Source organism: Macaca fascicularis, chromosome 15, assembly GCF_037993035.2.
Source record: "Macaca fascicularis isolate 582-1 chromosome 15, T2T-MFA8v1.1".
Classification (NCBI taxonomy): Eukaryota; Metazoa; Chordata; class Mammalia; order Primates; family Cercopithecidae; genus Macaca; species Macaca fascicularis.
Window position 1 is genome coordinate 79,399,112 of NC_088389.1, and position 7,199 is coordinate 79,406,310.

Here is a 7,199-nt window from a genome sequence, read left to right on the forward strand (position 1 = left end):
TTTTTCTATGGCTTTAGGGGTACCAGGGTACTCATGGGTTTTGGTTACATAGATGAATTATATAGAATTCATCTACTACTGGGCGCAACGTATACTCCTCAAGGGACTGGTGCACTGAAATCTGAGACTTCAGCACTCCTCACCAAAGTAGTGTACATTGTACCCAATATGTACTTTTAAACCCTCACCCCCTCCCCCTTCCTTCCCCTGAGTCTCCACCGTCCAATATAACACTCTGTGTGCCCTGTGTACACATAGCCTAGCTCCCCCCATAAGTGAGAACATATGATATTTGGTTTTTCCATTCCTGAGTTATTTCACTTAGAATAATGGCCTCCAGCTCTATTCAAGTTGCTTCAATAGACATTATATTGTTCTTTTAATGGCTGAGTAGTATTCCCTGGTGTATATACACCACATTTTCTTTATCCACTCATCAGTTGATGGGCACTTAGGTTGGTTTGATATCTTTGTAATTGTGAATCGTCTGCACCAATATAAATCACATTAATTTCTAAAATTAAAAGCGTACAAAAAAAGGACTGTGGTTGTTGTCATAAAACATCTTCAGAGGCTGGGCATGGTGGCTCATGCCTGTAATCCCAGCACTTTGGGAAGCCGAGCTAGGTGGATCACCAGAGGTTGGGAGTTCGAGACCAGCCTGACCAACAGGGAGAAATCCCATCTCTACCAAAAATACAAAATTAGCCGGGCGTGGTGGCACATGCCAGAATTCCCAGCTACTTGGGAGGCTGGGGCAGGAGAATCACTTAAACCCAGGAGGCAGAGGTTGTGGTGAGCCAAGACTGCACCATTGCACTCCAGGCTGGACAACAAAAGTGAAACTCCGTCTCAAAAAAATAAAAAATAATCAGAGACAAGAAGACTTCTCTTTAGTTTAGGAAAATACTTCAGTGGGCCATTTTCTATATGAAACGTGGAGATACCCTGGAAATGGTGAGGAAGGAAAACATTGCAGGCAAATAAACTATCTCTGAAGGAGCACGTGATAGTAATTTTTCTGCCAACTGACGGTGACCAACAGACCTTTGGAACAGGAACAAAGGAAAGCTGGGAGAAGGGTCTCACCTAAGGGGAAAGATGGACTGTGAGGAATTTCCACAGTGAGGAAAAGAGATGTCTAATATTCTGGGGTAAACCCTAACCACCCTTCACCACTCCCAAACTTTGAGGGGAGTGCTCACACTCACGACCACCTTACACCACTGTCACTTGGGAATGAAGGAAGAAGTGCCTGGCCAAAACTCTCCTAGGGTGGGGACTAAGCATCACTATTTTCTTTGAAAATCTCCTCAGATATTTCTAATATGCAGCGAGAATGGAGCGCTATTGGACTAGAGTAAAAATAAAAACTCAGGCCAGGCACAGTGGTTCATGCATGTAATTACAGGCAGGGTGGCTCACACCTGTAATCCCAGCACTTTGGGAGGCTGAGGCAGGTAGATCACCCGAGGTCAGGAGTTTGAGACCAGCCTGGCCAACATGGTGAAACCCCATCTCTACTAATAATAAAAAATTACCTGGGTGTGGTGGCACACACCTATAGTCCCAACTACTCGGGAGGCTGAGGCAGGAGAATCGCTGGCACCCGGGAGGCGGAAGTTGCAGTGAGCCGAGATCACACCACTGCACTCCAGCCTGGGTGACAGAGCAAGAATCTGCTTCAGAAAAAAATAAAATAGAATAAAATAAAAAATAAAAGCTCAAATTGATGGGGACTGGCTGGGCTAAGCCTTATACTAGGTAGTTACTCATTTAAAGTTTCCAACTTGATGAGGTGGATATGATTCCGTCCATTTCACAGATTTGGAAACTGAGACACGTGGAGGCCTAAGTAGTCCAAGAAAACTGAGATGGACTGTGGGTCTTGCGGGCTGTGGGAACTGGAGAGGAGCTGGGGGAGCACTGAAGGGAAGGGGGAACAGTGTGGCAGGGCTGGAGTAGGCAGCACACGGTAGGCCAGGGGTACATGAACAGGTGATAAAGACACTCGGGGCATTCGCGCTGTCACCAGGGACAACTTCACCCCTGTAAATGGGAGACATCCTCTACTTGAGCCCTGTGTGGCAGCCGTGTGGCCATGGGGAGCAGGGGTGAAGAAATTGTGCTATTTTTAACTAAAGTTGCAATGGGAGGATTGAGGTCAGTAGAATATCATCGACTTGACCAGAGTTTGGCTTAGACAGCAAAGCTGACACCCTCTCCTGTGGAGAACAATTCTGGGAAACTTGTTTTTATTATTATTTTTTTTTCGAGACAGGTTCTTGCTCTATCACCCAGGCTGGAGTACAGTGGTGCAATCTCAGCTTACTGCAACTTCCCCCTCCCGGGTTCAAGTGATTCTCCTCTCTCAGTCTCCTGAGTAGCTGGGATTGCAGGCACCCACCACCATGCTCAGCTAATTTTTTAGATTTTTAGTAGAGATGGTGTTTCGCCATATTGGCCAGGCTGGTCTTGACCTCCTGACCTCAGGTGATCCGCTCGTCTCAGCCTCTCAAAGTGCTGGGATTACAGGCGTCAGCCACTGTGCCCGGCCAATTCTGGGAAACTTTTAAGGTCAGCAAGGGCTAACAAACTTGGGGTATTAAGAACTATTTACAGAGAGAAACTCTTAGCCCCTCACATGACTTTCAAACCTGCCCACTGAAAAGAGCTACAAACAACAGCTAACCTGGTAGCAGTGAGCAGCTCTAGAGCCCAGATTATGGCCTTGAAATACAATTTCTCACCAAACTATAAAAATAAATAAATAAACACAAACAGGGCTTCTTGGAGGAATGGCTGAGTCCAGGTCTGGGCAAAATGAGCCCGGAACAGATATGTGCAAGATGAGCCTGAAACCTATTGTTTTACCAAATAACAATAAAGCTACCGAAGATAACTAGGATTATGTCAGAAAGATTCAAGAAGAAGCCACTTGAAGAGAATTCTAAAATAGCACCTGTTATGGGTTGCATTGAGTTCCTTACAATTTATACACTGGGTCCTAACCCCCAGTGACCTTATTTGGAATAGGGTCATTACGGATGTAATTAGTTAACCTGTGGTCATACCACAATAGGATGAACCCCTAATCCAATATGCCTGGTGTCCTTATAAAAGGGGGAAATTTGGATACAGATATGCACCCAGGAAGAACACCACATGAAAATAAAGGCAGATATCAGGGTAAAGTTTCTATAGCCCAGGGAACACCAGTGATTGCCAGGAAACCACCTGATGTCAGGAGAGAGGCATAGAACAGATTCTTCCTCACAGCCCACAGAAGGAACCAAGCCTGCTGACACCTTGAACTTCTGTCCTTCAGAACTTCAAGACAATGCATTTCTGTTCAAAACAAAAAAAGTGCACTAGGAGAAAGAAAGGTTTCAGATATGCTAAAAATAATTCTACTAATTGCCATCAGTTGGTAAGAAGCACTCAGTGGAAAAGAGGTCTTATGTGTCTGAAGAAGCATAATGAACCCACCCCCTCACCTTTCAGATGCCACATACACGTGTGGCTTAATGGAGACTATTGATAAGGAGGAGGAGGAGGGAATTATCTTCTTCTTCCCACTCTTACCCACCCAGAAGCAATTAGTGAACAGGGAACAAAGAAAGGTACATGCCTTCTTGTTCTAAGACTTAGGAGACTGGAGCCAGGTGAGGGAGAGAGGCACCCTGGGAAATGTTTGCATCCCAAAATGTGACAGAGCCCGGCAGTCCACTGAAAGTGACCAACATTGACTGAGTAGCCAGTGGATTTCCAGGTCTAGGGGAAGTATTCTTCCTGTCCTGAGGAATCTATTTAACTCTTGACCGAGAGAACTGGGAGGATGGGTTGCAAAGTAGCTCTTATTGGGCATCTACTAGATGCTTTGGTACTGGTTGCATACTGTATCAGATACTTTCACACTGTAATTTTAGTTAATCCCCATAGCCATCGGCATTAGGGTTTTTCAGAGAAACAGAACCAATAGAACATGAGACTATTTAGAAAGAGATTTACTGGCCAGGCGCGGTGGCTCACGCCTGTCATCCCAGCACTTTGGGAGGCCAAGGCAGGTGGATCACCTGAGGTCAGGAGTTCAAGATGAGCCTGGCCAACATGGTGAAACCCCATCTTTACTAAAAATACAAAAAATTGGCTGGGCATGGTGGTGAGTACCTGTAATCCCAGCTACTCAGGAGGCTGAGGCAGGAGAATCACTCAAACCCAGGAGGCAGGGGTTGCAGTGAGCTGAGATCATGCCATTGCACTCCAGCCTGGGCAACAAGAGCAAAACAGGAAGGGAAGAGAAGGGAGGGAGGGAGGGAGGAGGAAGGGAGGGAGGGGGGAGGGAGGGAGGGAGGGAAGAAGGAAGGAAGGAAGGAAGGAAGGAAGGAAGGAAGGAAGGAAGGAAGGAAGGAAGGAAAAAAAGAAGAAGAAGAAGAAAGAAGAAGAAAGAAGAAGAAGGAAGAAAGAAGAAGAAAGAAGAAAGAAGAAAGAAGAAAGAAGAAGAAGAAAGAAGAAGAAGAAGAAGAAGAAGAAGAAGAAGAAGAAGAAGAAGAAGAAGAAGAAGAAGAGGAAGAGGAAGAGGAAGAGGAAGAGGAAGAGGAAGAAGAAGAAGAAGGAGAAGGAGAAGGAGAAGGAGAAGGAGAAGGAGAAGGAGAAGGAGAAGGAGAAGGAGAAGGAGAAGGAGAAGGAGAAGGAGAAGGAGAAGAAGAAGAAGAAGAAGAAGAAATTGGCTCACACAATTTTGGAGAATGGGCAAGTCCAAAATCTGTGGAGTGGGCTGGGAGCCTAAAGACCCAGAGAGTCTATGCTGCAGTTCCAGTCAAGGCCAACAGACTGGAGACCTAGGCAGTCTCTGATATTGCAGTTTGAGTCTGAAGGCCATCTGCTGTAGAACCAGGAAGAGCTGATGTTGCAGATGTAGTCTGAAGGCATCTGCTAGAGAAGTAGGGGAAAGGTTTCTTTTGCTCTATTTTGGCCTTCCACTGATTGGATGAGGCCTACCCACATTATGGAGGGGAGCCTACTTTACTTAAAGTCTACCAGTTTGGGCATGGTGGCTCATACCTGTAATCCCAGCACTTTGGGAGGTCGAGGCAGGATGATCACTTGGGATCAAGAGTTCAAGACCAGCTTAGGCAACATAGCAAGATCCCAACTCTAAAAAACGAAACAAAAAAGTTAGCCAGGCATGGTGGCATGCACCTGTAATTTCTACTACTTGGGAGGCTGAGGCAGGAGGACTGCTGGAGCCCAGGAGTTCAAGACTGCAGCAAGCGATGATCACCACATTTCACTCCAACCTGGGCAATAGAGTGAGATCCTGTCTCAAAAAAAAAAAAAAAATCCATGACCAGGCATGGTGGCTAACCCCTGTATCCCTAGCACTTTTGGAGGCTGAGGCAGGCGGATCACCTGAGGTCAGGAGTTCAAGACCAACCTGGCCAACGTGGTGAAACCCTGTGTCTACTAAAAATACAAAAATTGACTGGGCATGGTGGCAGGCACCTATAATCCCAGCTACTGGGGAGGATGAGAATCGCTGGAACCCGGGAGGTGGAGATTTCAATGAGCCGAGATCATGCCATTGCACTCCAGCCTGGGCAAAAACAGCGAAACTCCATCTCAAAAAATATATATATTAACTAATTTAAACCTTAATCTCATCCAGAAATGCCCTTACCTCACTGAAACATCAGAATAATGTTTGACCAAATATCTGGAAACCCCCATCATCCAGCCAATTTGACACATAAAACTAACCATCAGCCCATCTGAAAGTTAGATATCACCCTAATTTTGTATACGAGGAGACTGAGGCTCAGAAGGATTAAGTGACATACTCCATTACATAGCTAATTGGAGGTCAGGCTATGATGAAACCATACTCTTTCTGACTCCAGGAAGTTGGGGGCCAGATACCTATGATTGAATCTCACCTGGAAAGAAAGTGCAGTTCTCCCCCACCTACATTAATAACCTTCCAACTAGTATTCAGTCAGCTAGCAAGTATTTAAGCCCCTACTGTACTCTGAGCTGTCAGGAAAGTAAAATCTTATTTTAGCGTCAAGAGCAAAAAGTCACAAAAGTCTGTAGCGGGTCTTATTTTCTCTCTGGTGCAGGTGCTGGGCGGGAGTTGGGGGTGGGAATGGAAAGTTGAGTCACACCAAAAGCGGGCAGCAGCGTGGGGACCAGGACCCAGGTCTGTCACCGCTCCTGCTTTGAGGCCACTTTCCCTCAAAGGTGGGTGACCACGGGGAAGATTAAGAACTCAGGCTCTGGGAGGAGCACTGACATCAAACAATTCCCTTTCATAAGGGGGGCTGCCTGCCGGGGTCCATTGAGAAAGAGGGCAGGCATTCCAAAAGTCACTTCTTTCGGCAGGATGTAGGCAGAAACTACTCCTTTAGATGACCAAAACGGGTCACACGGGTCACAGTCATACAGCAAATGTCCCAGAACCCTACCGCCCACGTTCCCCCACACCACGACACTTGATCTGGTGCCTCGAGTACGGTTGTAAGTGTGAGTTTCACCCCCGCAGGAAGCCAACTTCTCCCTCCAACGCAGCCTCCAGGTTTGTCCCCAGACCTGCCAACTGGTGTGGCCTCCTTCCTTTTGGTGGGCTGCAGGACCACTGGTGACACCTAGTGACCAAGGTGGCAGGAGCAGCCGAGAACCAGAATTCCTGATTTTCTCTCCTGAAGATGAGAGTAACGACACTGTCCCCCAGGACCAAGGAAGCCCCCAGGGAGGGGGTGTGTGAGATTTTCCAGGACGGAGATCCCCCAGGGTGAGAGAAGAAAGTGAGGCATGATAAGGGCTCATGACACCCTCATCAGAAGTCATGTGGTTTGAACATTAAAAGGAATGTGACTGGCCGGGCGCGGTGGCTCAAGCCTGTAATCCCAGCACTTTGGGAGGCCAAGACGGGTGGATCACGAGGTCAGGAGATCGAGACCATCCTGGCTAACACGGTGAAACCCCATCTCTACTAAAAAATACAAAAAACTAGCCGGGCGAGGTGGCGGGCGCCTGTAGTCCCAGCTACTCGGGAGGCTGAGGCAAGAGAATGGCGAGAACCCGGGAGGCGGAGCTTGCAGTGAGCTGAGATCCGGCCACTGCACTCCAGCCTGGGCGACAGAGCAAGACCCCGTCTCAAAAAAAAAAAAAAAAAAAAAGGAATGTGACCTCATTTCTTA